Source organism: Manis pentadactyla, chromosome 16, assembly GCF_030020395.1.
Source record: "Manis pentadactyla isolate mManPen7 chromosome 16, mManPen7.hap1, whole genome shotgun sequence".
NCBI classification, from domain to species: Eukaryota; Metazoa; Chordata; class Mammalia; order Pholidota; family Manidae; genus Manis; species Manis pentadactyla.
Genome location: NC_080034.1, coordinates 67,499,479 through 67,517,166, shown reverse-complemented (window position 1 = coordinate 67,517,166; position 17,688 = coordinate 67,499,479).

The following is a 17,688-nucleotide window of genomic DNA, read 5'->3' as shown; positions in this document are numbered from 1 at the left end:
CCTACTTGTTTAGTTTTGCTTTTGTTTCTCTTGCCTGGGGAAACATGTCCAGAAAAAGTTACTCACGCTTATATTCATGAGACTTTTTGTCTACATTTTCTTCTAAGAGTTTTATGGTATTGTGTACTATATTTAGGTATTTAATCCATTTTTAGTTTATTTTTGTGGATAGTGTTAGTAAGTAATTCAGTTTCATCCTCTTACATGTAGCTGTCCAATTTTCCCAACACCATTTATTGAAGAGATTTTTCCACATCATGTATATTCTTGCTTTCTTTAGATAAAATAGATTAATTAACTATATATGAATGGGTTTATTTCTGAGCTCCCTATTTTGTTCCATTGATCTATGGGTCTATTCTCATGCCAGTGCCATACTGTTTTGATTTTGTAGCTTTGTGGTATAAACTGACATCAGGGAGCATGAAACCCACAGCTTTGTTCTTCTTCCTCAAGATTGCTTTGGCTATTTGGGGTCTCTTGTGGTTCCATAAAGATTTTCAGATTTTTTGCTCTAGTTCACTGAAAAATGTCCTTGGTATTTTGATAGGGATTGCATTGAATCTGTAAATTGTTTTGTGCAGGATGGTATTTTTGACAATATTGATTATTTTTATGAGCATGGAATAGATTTCCATTTCTTTGTGTCTTTTTCAATTTCTTTCATCAGTGTCTTACAGTTTTCAGAGTACAGGTCTTTCACCTTGATTAGGTTTATTCCTAGGTATTTCATTCTTGTTAATGCAGTTGTAACTGGAATTGTTTTCTAGATTTCTCTTTCTGCTAGTTTGTTGTTAGTATATAGGAATGCAACAGATTTCTGTGTATGATTTTGTATCTTGCAACTGCAGAATCCAGTTGTTAGTTCTGATAGTTTTTTGATGGCATCTTTGGGATTTTCTATATACAGCATTATGTCATTTGCAAATAGTGACAGTTTTACATATTCCTTACCCATTTGGATGTCTTTTTGTTTTTTCCTTCTCTGATTGACATGGCTAGGACTTCCAGTACTCTGTTGAATAAAAGTGTTGAGAATGGGCATCCTTGTCTTGTTTCTGATCTTAGAGGAAAAGCTTTCAGCTTTTCACCACTGAGTATGATTTTAGCTGTGGGTTTGCTGTACATGGCCTTAATTATGTTGAGGAATGGTCCCTGTATATTCATTTGTTAAGAGCTTTTATCATGATGGATGTTGAGTTTTATTAAGTGCTTCCTCAGCAACCATTGAGGTAATGATATTGTTTTTATCCTTCCTTTTGTTAATTTGGTGTTTCACACTGATGTATTTATAAATATTGTACCATTCTTGCATCCCTGAAATAAATCCCATTTTGTCATAATAGATGATCCTTTTGATGTATTTTTGCAGTCAGTTTGCTAATATTTTGTTGAAAATTTTTACATCTATGTTCATCAGGGATATTGGTTGTTAATTTTCTTTTTTTGCATTGCCTTTGTCTGGGTTTGGTATTAGAGTGGTGCTGGCTTCATAGAAAAAGTATTCCCTCCTTTTCTTTTTTTGATTAACAAAATTAATGAAAGTTTAGGACATTGACATCTGCTTTTTATAGCTCCTTCTTGGAGGTTAGTGTTTCATTCCCAAATATGACATGTTTGGGGGTTAGAATAGAGCAAGGGAACAGCTGTCTTATTACCTGTTTTCATCCTGCATAGATGTCTGGTGTTGGCTCACTTATGACAGGCTGTGTTGGGTTCTTCTCCTGCTTTACTTGTCTTCTCCTACAACCCAGAAAAATCCCTTTCTTTTTGCTCTTGCTCAATATCCTGACTCCCATCATTCCTCAGGCTATGCTCAGATCTATTAAGACCTCCTTAGATAGAGTCCCTCACTCTTCCCTTGTCAAGAGGCAAATTATACCCTTTACCCTGCAGCCTGGCCAGATAGCAGGACACCTCTGTATCTAAAATGTCCTGCATTCTCTCCTCACCATCTCACAATATATGCTTATCCTTTTGCTTTTATACAAAGTTTATACATTTCATCTAATGTAACATTGTTTGTGTAAAAGAAAACAATCACCTTGTGCTACTATGTAAATAAAGAAAGAAATATCACAACACTTAAAGTTATAGCATGTTTATTGAAGAAACAAGTCTGTTCCCAAGTTGATCATGGTATAGGCATGGAATGAATGAAAATATTCATTCTCAGAAAAACAATTATACTTCATTTTCAAAATTGTAGAAACATAGATTTTTATGTAGAGAACATTTTTTTTGAAAGATTCTTGAATGAAGGAAACCAAGATAAATATTCTAGTGAGAAAGATCTTAATTTTGCATAAATTTTGGTCATAGTGTTGAAATAGAATGCCAGCATCCTAGAAAATATACATTAGGATTGAGTTCTACAGTCTGGCATGATTAAGATTTTCCCCAAATACCCAAAAATCTAAAAATCCCCAATTTCATGTCATTTCCCTCCCACTAAGCATCCAAAAATACTGGTCAGCCAACTTTAAGCATTCAGTGAATTTTTTTTTTAAGTGTGATGAAACAGAGTGAAAATTTGGGTCTTTAGAGTTAGGCATGCTACTTAGAATTCAGATCCACTTCTGTCGTTCATAAACAATAAGGATGAAGGCAAATGTCTGCATATCTTACATGTTATGTGTTACTGTTAGGCACCAGATACCCAGAAATGAAAAGCATAGGCTCAATCCCTGCCATGAAAGAGTTTACAACATAGTGGGCAAGAGAGTCTTGAAGCCAGTCATTACAAAGGCAGTGTTTGTTACAAAGTGCTCTAAAATACACTGCAGACTGGCCAAGGACAGTGGTTCTCAAACACATGAAATTCACTCAGGGAGCTTTTTAGAAAAAAAAAACAAAAATACCAATGTCTAAGGCACAGTCCCAGGCTAACTGAAATAGGATGATGCCTGGGGGTCAGACCCAGGTGGCAGGAATTTTTAAACACTTATTGATTCCAAGGCAGAGCCAGGTTTGAGAACAGTGGCGTTGGGTCAGATTAGCTGAGAGTCAAATACGGATTGACAGAATTGATAAAATCCAGATAAGGGGTTATTTCATATGACACAATGACCATATGAAAGGAAAGACTTTTTTTGTGTCACCTAAATATAAATGGGGTGTGTGGGGCAAGACACGTAAGGCTACTGATGTTTCCTGACCTGGGCATGATGTCACCTGCTGAGAGGGGCCGGAAGTCATGGTTTGTGGTCGGCCTGTCCAGGACTTCCACATACAGACATGTGAGGGTTACAAAGTATTATGAGGACTTTTGCCCAGATTTATTTCAGGAAAACCAGGTGAGCCCAACTTCCCCTTCAAAGTATACTTAGCCTGTTCTCATCACACTGCTGGAAATGCTAAGTTTGTTCATAGTTTCCTAGGGGTTTTCTTCCTCATCTCTTTTCCTGTGGTTTCATAATTTATTCATTTTATTCTGAGCTAAATTGTGCCTGCGTCCCCAGATTAATATGTTGAAGCCCTAAGCCCCAGAATCTCAGAGTGTGGCCATATTCAGAGATTAAGTTCAAACAGGGCCACTAGGATGAGCCTTAATCCAACACGGCTGGTCTCCTAATAAGGAAAGGAGGTTTGGACCCTGATAGGCCCAGAGGGAAGGCCACCTGAAGATGCAGGAAGAAGACTCCTGGCTGTAAGCCAAGGAAGGGACCCCAGAAGAACTAACACTGATCTTAGATTCCAGCCTCCAGAACTTTGAGAAATAAATTTCTGTTGTTTATGCCACACAGTCTGTGATATTTGTTATGGTAGCCCTGGCAAAGTAATATACATTCCTTAAAAAAATTTTTTTCTTTATACATTTACCTAGTATCTACTAAAAGAGCACATTTTGTACTCATGAGCACATAAATTCTTATTACCCTGGAGGATATGATCTCTGGAGCATGCTTTCCTAAACAGAAGCCAGATATTTCATTTTGCTTTTTCCTTTCCATAGCCTGTACCATATGTATTATTGCATTTTCAATTTTCAAATTCTTTTCTTCCATCTAGTGCCAATTAGAAATGAATATACAAGCCTTAAGTATATTATTCTCCCCACAGTAAACTCTACTTACTTTGGGTCATGTTTACCTCTTGAATACTGTGTCATTGCTTACAAATTATTTTGTATATGTCATTCATAATTATGATTTATCCATCTTGTTTTGTCCATGTGACAACTAACTGGAAAAAGTATTAAGTCACCTTTAGAAGTCTTCACTATGTGGTATTATACTGGAATGTAATGCAAATTTCCTAATGAAAACCACATCTTTTTATTAAAAGGTTGAAAATATTTCCCAGTAAATTTTTCATATAATATATTTAGCCAAGAAAGAATACCACACACACACACACACACACACACACACACAATGAATATCTATTATAATCCTATTTTGGAAAAAATACATACTGTATGTGGGAAAATCCTAAAGGGCTATACACTTGTAGAACTTCGTTGGGTACTTTTTGCTTACATCCGTCCCCTCTTCAGATTCTTGACAACTGTCCTGCTTTACCAGGTCATGTCAAGTGGGAAGTTCTCACTGCTGCCTTCTGTCCTGAGGCCTTCACTGATTAAAACCAATCAGTGTTTCTTACTCTCTTGACCATAAGATCTTGGTTCAGGGATGGACACATGAACCAGATACTTTTAATCTGAGTTTTCTGGGAAGAAGACTTTGGATTTTTTCCTAGATGTGAGCCTAGAAGCATACAGCCCAGGAAGCTTCTGCAGCCATCTTATGATTATGAGGAGAAGCACACCCGCCTGGACAGAGCAGACTGGACAAATAGAAAGAAACTGGGTCCTACATCGTGGTCCCGTCATTTGCACTACTAGATCAAATCTCACCTGAAGAACTATCCCTATGTTTTTCAAAATAATTTCATCTATTGTTTAAGGCGCTCTTACTTGAGTTTTTGTTACTGTAACAGAAATAGATCTGTTATTCAACAAACAAAGCATCAAAACTGATAAAATACAATATGCGAACATGACTATCTCTGGAATATCAACTTGGTCTTATTATTCTGTCTTTTATAATTAAGCCATCCACGTTGGGTATATTATAGGGAGTATATTATAGGGAGTTACAAGGAGCTTCATTTCATACTTATTTACAGACACATTTTTTATCAAAGAGGTGTTAGCTGTGTTGAGATGGATGGGGGTACAATGGTTTTATAATGAAGACAGAACCTCAGAACACAAATTGCACTTATTCAAGGTGAGTGACAGGTGCACGGTTTCCAATGACTTTCTTGGCTTGTTGTAACTTAAAATGTCATCAAATCATCTCTCAGTCATTTTCCCCTGCAGCTGGTCTTCTTTACCATTGCCCAAATCCCCAGGACTCCTGTCTCAGTCTCACCCTCACAGCCCTGAATCCCTTTGCTCTGCAGGAGACATGAACAAAGTCAGCTTCTCCAAAGAGAGGTTTTGACTGACTTTGTCTTTTGTTCTGGGTGCTTAGCGTCTCTCTCTCTTTCTTATCCTTGTCTTTATTTCAGAGAATGAATTTTATTTTATTCCTTTTTTGATGCTGTAATACGTTACCTAGTACAAACTTCTAAAGGAGCATATATGTGATAAATATGTCTCCAGTGCACAGCTCTCCCTAGCAGTGCCATTGCTCCAGTCCTTGGGATGACTCAGCTGCTTCTGTCTTCTTCCAGAAGTATTACATTCACATGTAAACAATGTGATTTTATTCTGATAGATTTGAGTTCTCATCTTCACTTGTCTACAGGGATCAGAATGCATGTGATTTTATTCTGATAGATTTGAGTTCTCATCTTCACTTGTCTACAGGGATCAGAATGCTCTTGCAAACACAGGTGCCAGTGTGAATGCTCATATTAGGAGCACATATTTTGTCTCACCATTTGGTGTCAACCATGCACCGTCAGCCTTGTGAATCCCATCAGTAAGCAAATGGTTCCATTGACTTTTATTGTACCACATTTCAGTCTTCAGGGTGGCCAAGGACATAGAACCATGAACATTCCTTGGCCACAAATATTAGAACTACCCTAATGTGGAGGGATTGCTCTCTGTTCCTGGTGCACAGTAGTCATTTCTAGATTCCCATTCACCATCCTCCTCCAGATTAATTTCACCACACTCGGAAATTAAATCTCCAATTTTCTGAATCCCATGCAATTTTTTTCTTAGTTTATTGGCTTGTTTGTGGAAAACATCTCCATTCCTTTCTTAAGGAAGGGTTGGAAAAGATGTCTTTCTTTTCTCCCATTCAATTGATAGTTTGGGAATAGAATTTTAGGTTGAAATTTTTCTCTTCAGAATTTTAAAAGCACTGTTTGTTTGTAATCTACTATCCAACATCGCTGTTGGGGGAAAAAAATAAATCTGAATTCTAATACCATCCCTTTCTGAATGTGATCTGTTGATGATGTTGCTGCTGTTATTTTGATTTTCTTCCTGGAAGATTTTAGGATATTTTGTCCTCATTGTTTTGAAATTTCAAAATAATTTGGCTTGATGTGGGTGTGTTTTCACAATGTGTTTTGGGCATAGTTTCTCTTTCAACTTAGGAACTCGTGTAATTCAATTATAGAGAATTATTAAAATCCTTCTCCAATATTTTCTCCCTTTTACTTTCCCATCCTTCTTTCTGGAAATTCTGTTATTTGAATGTTGGACCTATAATTTTCTTAACTTTTATTTCTTGTATTACATCTCTTGTCATTTTGGGTGCATTTTAGTTTACTTTGCTCTACATAATTTCATTTTTTTAAGCTTTGTATTTTTTTATTTCATTATTTTATTTTTAAAAAATTGAAATTGTGGTAAAATGTATGTAAGACAAATTTTGTCATCATATCCAGTTCAGTGGCATTAAGTACATTCCTACTGTTTTGCAGCTACGACCACCATCCATCTCCAGAACTCTTTCATCTTGCAAAATGGAATCTCTGTACTCATGGAACACCTGCTCTCCATTCCCCCTCCCCAAACCCCTGGCAAACCATTCTACTTTTTTAACTCTATGATTTTGACTACTCCAGGTACTTCATGTCAGTAAGTGGAATCACGCAGGAATTTGTTCTTTTGTGCCTGGCTTATTTCACTTAGCATTATGTACTCAAGGTTCAGCTATGTTGTGGCATGTGTCAGAATTTCCTTCCTCTTCAAAGCCAAATTATGTTATATTCCATTGTATGGATATACCGCATTTTATTTATTCATTGTCTTTGGATGGACACTTTGGTTGCTTCCACCCTTTGGCTGTTAAATAATGCTGCTATGAACATGGGTGTATACATATCTCTTCATGACTCCACTTTCAATTCTTTTGGATATGTATCCAGAAGTATAATTGCTAGATCACATGGTAATTCTATTTTTAATCTTTTGAGGAACTTTCATACCATTTTCTACAGTGGCTGAACTATTTGCACAACAGTGGTTAAGAGTTGTAACTTTTCCAACATTCGTTATTCACCAACATTTGTTATTTTCTAATTATTTGATAGTAGCTTTTTAAGTTTTTTAAATTGTAAAGTTAGCTTACTGCTTTGAGATCTTTCTTCTTTTTAAAGTAAGCATTTACAGCTAGAAATTTCTCCCTTAGCACTGATTTCACTGTATCTCATAAGTTTTGATATGCTGTGTTTTCCTTTTATTCATTCCCAATTATTTTCTAATTTCCCTTGTGATTTTTTCCTTGGATCCATTGATTGTTTCAGAGTATATTGTTTCATTTCCAATTTATGATTTTTCCAGTTTTCTTCATACTATTAATTCTTAACTTCATCCCATTGTGACTGGAGAAGATACTTTGCATGATATCTATCTTTTAAAACCTATGGAGACTTAATATGTGACCTAAGTTATGATTCATGCTGGAGAATGTCTTGGGCACTTGAGAAAAATGTGGATTCTATTGTAGAGTGTTCTGTATACATCTGCTAGGTTTAGTTGATTTATTTTGCTGTTCAAGTCCTTTATTTCCTTTCTTGTCTTCTGACTGGTTATTCTGCCCACTAGTGAGAGCAAGATATTGATGAAACTTCTCTTTCATTTCTTGCTTTCCACAAGAGGCAACTTAAATGCCTCACACTCCCACAGAGAGAGGAAGAGACATGCTACCTGGGGAACTTGGTCTCTTAGAGTATTAGATCATCTGCTTCAATGCCTTCAATTTGACAATGAAAATGGAACTCAGAAAATTTCAGTCACACAAGTTATTTCAATTTTGCAGGTAGTTTCAGTCACACGGGTGGAACTACCAGCCATCAGTGCCCATTCTGTCCCAGAATGAAACAGTTGTTGTGATGGCTGGCCAGAAACTGTGGCTCTGTCTTTAAGAGCTCTATTTTTCTTTGTTTGTCCATCACGTTACACTTCGTGTGAGTGTTAGAGTGCTTTAATGTTTTTCCAGTGTTTCATACCATTTCTCAAATGTTTTCAGTTTGGCAAAACCCCAAATGTATTTTTGCCAAACTTTTTCCTCTTCAATCTGTCCACATTGCAAAGAAAATTTGAGCCATCTGTTTCTGTTTCATTGGCTGTGCTCTTCAAAATTTTCTTTGGTAGAAACTAAGTGTAAGAAGTATTTTAAATCTCTGCTTAAGCCTTCCTTGAAGCACTTCCTAATAAAAGGGTCTGAAGAATCAAGTTCTTTTTGAATACCTCATTTTGACTACATGCCTTCCTCATTTCTACTCATACCGCACACCTGTTCACCAGTGAAATGTTAATAGGTGAGTCCAGAGGGATGGGGCCCTTTTATAGTGAATGAGTCCCTGACCCAGGTTACTCAATGCTGTCTGTTTGCTTAGGAGATTTATTTCGAGATAGCACAGACAGCATTTCTTTTCTATATATTTTTCTATGTTTGAATAAATGCCATAAAAATAGATGACATTTATATCACTATGTTAAAAATGAAAACCAGAAGAATATGACAATACAATTCTCATTTTAAGCGAAATAAGCGTACATATATGAGAAGTAGTTTGTTTCATACTATTATCATTTATTGTGTATAGAAGGAACTAAATATCAAACTGTATGCATATTTTTATATCCTGAACTTCCTTCACTTAACATTGTATCATGAGCCCTTTTATTAAACTTGATCTTCAAAAACATGATTTATGGCTCTATACTATTTAATTATACAATTATCCTTTAAGTTGTTTCCAATTTTTTGCCTTGATAAATCACATTCAGGAGGCATCCTTGTACATAAGTTCTTAGCCATATTTCTGATAATTTTGGAATAGTTTCTTAGAACCTGGATTGCTAGGGTAGAGTACAAACATTGCCAGATTGCTCTTCATAATGTTCATTATCTGTTTTAAAGCTTTTACATGATATGAATTTTAAAGCTTTTTTATGATAATGAATTTAAGAATTTATTAAACAATTTCTCTAGAAGTTATACAATTAAATTCTCACGAATTTTTCCCACTACAAATAACAAGAATTAATTTTGAGGCACATTTACTTTAATCAGTGGTAGATCATAGAATAATGTCTCTTTTCTGATTCTCTCTAGCATATTTAATGAAAAAATTTAAAGAGAAATAATCATGTTTAAAAAGATAACCGTGGCCATCTCCAGTGAAGAAATTAACCCAATGACTAGGTTAAAGAATTAATCATGTAAAGAAAAAAATTTTAAATGTCCTGATCTAGTAATATATTTCAAGCTGGAGCTAGAAGTAGGATGCTGGGAATTACAGGCATATGATTCCAGAAGGGCTTTTAAGAGTGAGAACATTTTACAAGTACATCAAGTCAAATGACATAGAAAAAAGGAATCAACCTGTAAACCAATGTACTGGAATGGAATGAAAAAGCAAATAGTAACAGTAATAACAATAATAATAATGATGTCATCGTCACTTATAAAATGTGTATTTGACAAAATAATTAAAGAAAGTAGAGATGGAAAGTGACAACGTAATGAGAAACCATAGAACAGGCTTTAACAAAAGGCCAAATGTGGACTGTCATGTGTACAAATCAGATTTTGATGACATATATCCTGAAACCTAGCAGGTGATCAGACAGCCAAACATTTCAATCACTGAAAAATCAGGGCAAAGGCTCATACATGAAAGAAAGACAGGCAACTGTTTTTCTGGGGCAAACTGCAATGTTGTAAATTGTAGAAGAGCAAGTCGGCCTGCACACTCCAGCTAAACAATAGCAAAGGAGAGGAAGGAGAAAGAACAGATGCTATGGGGACTGTACAGATTTTAAATAAAAAGTGCAAGAGCCAGGTCTTGAATCCTTTGTTGGCATATGACTTAACTTTTCTGAATCTCCACTTTTAGGTTTAGAACATGGAGTCAATCCAATCCACCACTTGCCCCACAGAGTTCAGTTCGGATGAAAGCGCTGGTGAGCTGCGAGGTGCCGTGTCGGTGTGAGCTGTGTTCATGCCTCTCATCTGGAGACCGGGGAGCTGTTCTGGGAGTTCCCAGCGTGAAGAGGCTCTAAGTGTGACCCAGAGGACGGGGTTAGCCTTCCCAGCTTCTGCCCTTTGTAGACCCAGATGTGAAACTCAGCATCCCTTTGAATTCCCCCAAATAATCCATTATTAAAAGAGCATCAGGTAACCATGTCAGCCTTATTGAAGATCCTTGATGTGAAGATGAAGGTGGGCCATCCGCCACATCAAACAGTCCAACAAGGCCCCTGAGGCATTTCTGCCCTCACCGCTGCCAGCTGGCCCTGCCCTCTTCCTCCTTTGCCAGCCTCACTGGGTTGTCCGGGCTCCCTGCCCTCCTCTGCTCCTTGTGTCACGAGTCACGTGTCATAATCCAGCTTTCCTAATTACTCCCACAGGATTACAAACTGAATCCTTCAAGATGCCATGGAGTACCACATCTTTCCCAGTAATGCACTGTCTTTAGAAAGCAATTGGAATAAGGGGGCTAATAAAAAATAAATAACTAAATAATTTGTTTTTTTAAAGAAAACAAACACTAGAAATTATACTACTTTCCTGGAACATTACACAAAGAAGCTGTTTCTTAAACAAACTCTTATTGGCTTCCAGGGGAGGAATGAAACTAATCAAGTAACAAAACAAGTCACTGGAGGGAAAACCCAGTGAACTACCTGAAAAATATTCCCCTGAATCTCAGAATTTCAAGGAAATAGTTCTAAGAATGTATATTCTTGTGGGGAAGAAAGATGTACCGAGGCGAAAGTAAATGAACGGTAAGTGTGAAATCATGAGATTTCTCAAGGCAGAAATATAAGACATGTCAAAAAGGAGTGCCGAGCTATTTGCCAAAAAGAGGTTTAACCATGAACAGCCATGAGTTAGGAGTAAGCAGGATCATCTGGGAATCCTCATGAAAGAGGTTGGTCTGAACAGGGCATGATTAAGCAGCTGGTAAAAATCAGAAAGAAGGCATTTCTTTTAGGAAACATGATGTGACAAAAATCACAGACACAGGGAAAGCCTGGGGACAGAAAAGGTGAGAGAGCATTTTAGACACAGACTTCACCTGGGGAGACCAGGAGAGAGCCTGGACTAGAGTCCTGCTTTGAAAACTCTTGAATGTCAAGCTGGAGCTTAGCCTGTGGAGAGCTCCAAGTCCTTGCACAATGGCATGTCAGAATGACGCTCAAGCCTGAGGGAGTTCAGGCCGACAGGGAGATGCAGAGAGACTGGAGCAGGGCCTTCTACAAGGCGGGAAGATGAGTCAGGGGGCATCTGCAATGCTCCAAGCATTAGACGGTGAGGGCCTGGAGCCAAGTGAGTGATGGCAGAGGACACAGGAAAAATCAGAGGAAAATATCCAAGATTTAGCCATGCATTAAATGTTGAAGAGGTAAAAAGTACAGAAAGCATCAAAGATCATCCTTGGCAGAAATGAAAAGTGACAGTATCATGATCAGAAATAGAGGGGTAGGAGCAGGATCAAGTGGGTGAAGAAAGCTGATGAGTGAGGCTCTGGCTCGCATACCAAATATGTACTGTACAGCAAAGGGTTTGAAAAGTGAGAAAGTTAAAAAAAAAAAAGAAAATACATTGGGGCCAAAGATCATAACACGTCCCCCTAGCCTCTTCCTATCTAAGGGAACCATCTGAAGAATCTCTGCTAGAAGGTCCCTTTGCATGTAAAGTACCCCTACCAGCCTGAGAAAGAGGCTCCTGGGAAAGTCCAGCTTGATGTTGGCATGGCTCAGGGTTCTGATTCTGGTCAGGGAGTGGTGGAGACTGCGATGAGGTCCCTGCCACCAGCATCCTGTGGCACCTATCCTGCCCAGTCCAGCTCCTTGGGCAGCTTCTCCCCACAAATGGGGACAGCTCGGCGAGCAGAGTAAACTAAAGAAGGCAAGGAGAGGAAGGGCGGGTCACCCAGTAGGCTGAAGCAGTGTAGCCCCAGCTCCAAGCCTTATGCGTCAAATCTGGGAGGAGGGTGGGTAAGGGAGGGAGGACAAATCCGTGCCAGGATCACTCCTGTTCAAAAGTGTTACTTTTTCCTCACTGAAATGGGTCAGGTGCTCCTCTTGGGCTGCAGTATTTCAGGGAAGCTTGTGGGACTGCAGTCTCGTGATACTTCATAGGGACCTTAGCCCAGGCCAGTGGCCCTCTCGGGATGCTGTGCTGGAAAAGCCATGTAACTATGGCTATCTCTTTCCAATGGAAACAGAGCAAAATACCACTTGGTCAACTAAATCACACTGCCCTCAACCATCACAACCTCTCAGGCAACCACTTTGGTGTGTAAAACACATGGGCAGTATTCCAGCTACTTCAAATCTTAATTTTTGAATGAGTCAAAAAAAAAAAATCTAAGTTTGTAAGTAAACCTGCTCTGTTGCCAGAATGTTCTAATCTATAATGAGAATAGCTACAGCTGAATGGAACATTTATGGTTGCTTTAATCACTAACGCATGTCACTTTATGAAACTGCTTTTTAACAAACCACCACTGGACATTTTACACTTGATACTCATTTTTTAATTAATCATGTTTACTAAACTAATCTAACTTTCCCTCCTCTTCTGTTTCAACTTGACATTGTCTGGAAGGACAGAAAACATCCTTGAAAGTCTGGCTTTAATGAAGGAAAAGAAATTAAAGAGGAACTTCTACAGAGGGTAGAGATGGATGATAAACAAAACCTGGAACATAAAGAAATTCTCTGGGAAGATGGCTTGCCGGTCTGTACAAGCATGAAACTGAACCATTAGTGTTATGATGAAAATAGCATCACGTGTAAATAACAAGGCCACAGAAACACAAACGTAGCCCTCCAGGCATCCTGATGGGCAGAGGAGCATGATCTTCAGGTATTTTTATCACTATGTTCCAAGTTGCCAGAATGAGCCTCACTTCAACTCAAAGAACACTTAACTATTATAGGCTAAACTGGGAAACTCATTTAAAGAAAGAAAAAGAAGAGAGAGACACCAGCCATCATACAAGCTAACAAGAGTGAATTATTTTTACAAGTCATTGCATGTGCGCATGTTTTAAGATTTGATAGAAGAATTTTATTACTAATTATGCCTAGCTGCTAAGAAGCTAATTTTATATTTTAAACCTCTGCCAGTTTACCACTAGCTAAGAAGGCAAGCATGAAGACAGATATATAATATGCAGTTTTATATCATAATAGTATAGTATTAAGTTATATGGGGTGTATATTATAGTACTATCTCAGAGTTTTTAACAGCTTGTTACTTATAAACCATAATTGTAAATTAATTCCTTTAGTTTATTAGTATTACTATCAATTAAAATTTATTAAACCAAACTTTTCCAAAGAAAGTCACTCCCTGCTTGTAAAGAGAGTCAGTCCATTTGGAAGGTGAATTAAATGCTCTTTGCCAGTAGGGTACAATTTATAAGTAAATGGTGCAATTTAGTAAGTGATGGTTACACTGAATTCTTAAAAGTCAAACTGGGTGAGAAGAATCATTCTGATTTTTTCAGAGAACTTAAAAGCCAGACAGGGGCATTCCATTTACTCTAAAAACGTGCTGTTTAATAGAAAGAGAACATAAGCAAAAATGCAAGCCACATGTGTAATTTAAAATTTTTTTAGTTGCCATATTTTTAACAAGTAAAGGGGGAAAGTAAAATTAATTTTAATAGTATGTTTTATTTAACCCAGTATGTCCAAAATACTATCAGGTCTGCATACATTTTGAAATTATTGATGTTTTACATTCAAAATCTGGTACGTGTTTCACAGTTACAGTACATCTCAATTTGGACTAGCCACATTTAAGGTGCTCATTAGTGACATGTGGCTAAATGGCTACCATCCTGAACATATCAGCTCTAGACTAACTAATCTGCTTCCCAGAATAGACACAAAATACCAAGTACATCAATTGTTACAACTGTTGATTCATCTTAAAAATATTATTGTTGGGAGGGATGAGTTGGTTGAGGGGGATTGATATGATTAAATGTAGTTTAAATCTTTTACTTAATTACTACTTTAGAACATGGCCATATTTGGAAATACAGCCTAGTATTAAAGTTCTAATAATGGCAATAACTTGGAGATAAAGTTTGCTGTGACTTGCCTTTCATACAATAATAGATGGACTATACCAGGAAGCATCTCATCAGAATGATTTGTATGCAGTGTTCTTTTAAAGCTTCAATTTGATCAACTTTTATGGTATCTACAATTTAGTGGGAAATAATTTCTAAAATTGTAAATATCAGCAAGATACTTCTGATACAAACCTTAAGATACAGTCTGAAATGTGCTAGACACCATCATATCTACATGGAAAATACTAATGACTATAGTAAAAACTAAATAATACATGAATAAAATATGATCTGAGGAAACAATGTCTGTGCAAGATGGGTCCTTGTTTGTATTTTACCATATTAAATGGTGAATTGGAAGGATTTTATTCCCAGGCCTCTACTAAGTAAAGCAGTCATCTAATGGAGAACACATTGCCCACTGGATCAGAGAAGGGCAGTGTTACTCCATCTGGTTGATAATCTCTTCACTGAAGGCGATGGCTTAGTGAGTTAGAGACTGTTAAGAACCAAAGACTGAGCCCTGTAAGGCTGATTCAGTTCTTCTCATGCTTCCCACCTTTTTCCTATACACATTTTCAGCTGAAACTCTGAAAACTGGTCCTGAATCCATTGCACATGTTGTTAAGGGTCTTATGTTGACTGTAGTTTGAGAAAAGAGTGTCAGAGCTTTCTAGATACTTGTATACACTTTAAATTCTTATGTTTCTGGAGTTCACTGGATCAAAAGAAAAATCCAATCAGTATGTTACCATACTGACATTCTAACAGGCAACTAAGCAAAGGAAACCATTGCTTTGGACTCCACAAAACCCCCAACCTTCAGCATTTCAAAGAACAAAAGACTCACTTCTAAGGACCCTGAAACAGTGGGACTAGCATAACTTTGTAATTTAAAAAGACTTAGCTTTAAATTCTATCTGTTATTTACTGATCGTGTAACTTTCAGCTTCAGTGTGACCTGACCTTCCGTTTTTCAATCCATATAACAAAAATAACATTAATGTCATGGAAAAGTGAGATGGATTAAATGGGATGACATGTGTGTAAAACATCCAATAGACCACTTGGTACACAGTAAGTAACCAATGAATGGCAGCAATTTTTAATAATGAATTAATTATTATTCAGTAAGCTTTAAAAAGTCTTTTTCATAATAAAAAAATGCGTAGTAAAACTATATATCAAAAGACAAAATCAGAGGGGGGCAGAAGATGGCGGCGTGAGTAGAGCAGCGGAAATCTCCTCCCAAAACAACATATATCTATGAAAATATAACAAAGACAACCCTTCCTAGAATAAAGACCAGAGGACACAGGACAATATCCAGACCACATCCGCACCTGAGAGAACCCAGCGCCTCGCGAAGGGGGTAAGATACAAGCCCCGGCCCCGCGGGAGCCGAGCGCCCCTCCCCCCAGCTCCCGGCGGGAGGAGAGCAGGCAGAGCGGGAGGGAGACAGAGCCCAGGACTGCCGAACACCCAGCCCCAGCCATCCGGGCCAGAGCGCAGGGCCCTGGATACTAGGAAAACAGGGCAGCAAGAACAGTGAGCAGGCACCGAAGGCCTGGTGCGGGAGGACATAAGAAAAGCGAGTGACCAATTTTTTTTTTTTCTGTTTTGTTTTGGCGAGCGCTTTTTGGAAGTCTTAAAGGGATAGGGACCCCGATACTAGTGAAACAGGGCAGCAAGACCGGTGAGCAGATGCCTGAGGCTGGCGCCGGAGAATAAAGAAAAACGAGCAGCCACCTTTTTTTTTTTTTACTTAAAAACTTTTTTTTTGTGGTCGTTTTGTTTTGGCGGGTGCTTTTTGGAAGTCTTAAAGGGGCAGGGCGGGACACTTAATCCAGAGGTAGGGAATCCGTGATCTCTGGGCACCCTAACCCCTGGGCTGCAGGGAGCAGGGAGGCCCCTTACGGAGATAAATAGCCTCCCAGCAGCTCCCCCTCCAACGCGACTCCACCATTTTGGAGTAGCTGCCTGAGCCAGGCCACGCCCACAGCAACAGCGGAGATTAACTCCATAGCAGCCGGGCAGGAAGCAGAAACCCTGTCTGCGCACAGCTGCGCAGCACAAGCCACTAGAGGCCGCTGTTCTCCCAGGAGAGGAGGGCCACAAACCAACAAGAAAGGAAGTCCTTCCAGCCGTCACTCGTCCCAGCTCTGCAGACTATTCCTATCACCATGAAAAGGCAAAGCTACAGGCAGACAAAGATCACAGAGACAACACCAGAGAAGGAGAGAGACCTAACCAGTCTTCCTGAAAAAGAATTCAAAATAAGAATCATAAACATGCTGACAGAGATGCAGAGAAATACGCAAGAGAAATGGGATGAAGTCCGGAAGGAGATCACAGATGCCAGAAAGGAGATCGCAGAAATGAAACAAACTCTGGAAGGGTTTATAAGCAGAATGGATAGAATGCAAGAGGCCATTGATGGAATTGAAATCAGAGAACAGGAACGCATAGAAGCTGACATAGAGAGAGACAAAAGGATCTCCAGGAATGAAACAATATTAAGAGAACTGTGTGACCAATCCAAAAGGAACAATATCCGTATTATAGGGGTCCCAGAAGAAGAAGAGAGAGGAAAAGAGATGGAAAGTATCTTAGAAGAAATAATTGCTGAAAACTTCCCCACACTGGGGGAGGAAGTAATCGAACAGACCACGGAAATACACAGAACCCCCAACAGAAAGGATCCAAGAAGGGCAACACCAAGACACATAATAATTAAAATGGCAAAGATCAAGGACAAGGAAAGAGTCTTAAAGGCAGCTAGAGAGAAAAAGGTCACCTATAAAGGGAAACCCATCAGGCTAACGTCAGATTTCTCAACAGAAACCCTACAGGCCAGAAGAGAATGGCATGATATATTTAATACAATGAAACAGAAGGGCCTTGAACCAAGGATACTGTATCCAGCACGACTATCATTCAAATATGACGGTGGGATTAAACAATTCCCAGACAAACAAAAGCTGAGGGAATTTGCTTTCCACAAACCACCTCTACAGAACATCTTACAGGGACTGCTCTAGATGGGAGCACTCCTAGAAAGAGCACAGCACAAAACACCCAACATATGAAGAATCGAGGAGGAGGAACAAGAAGGGAGAGAAGAAAAGAATCTCCAGATAGTGTATATAACAGCTCAATAAGCGAGCT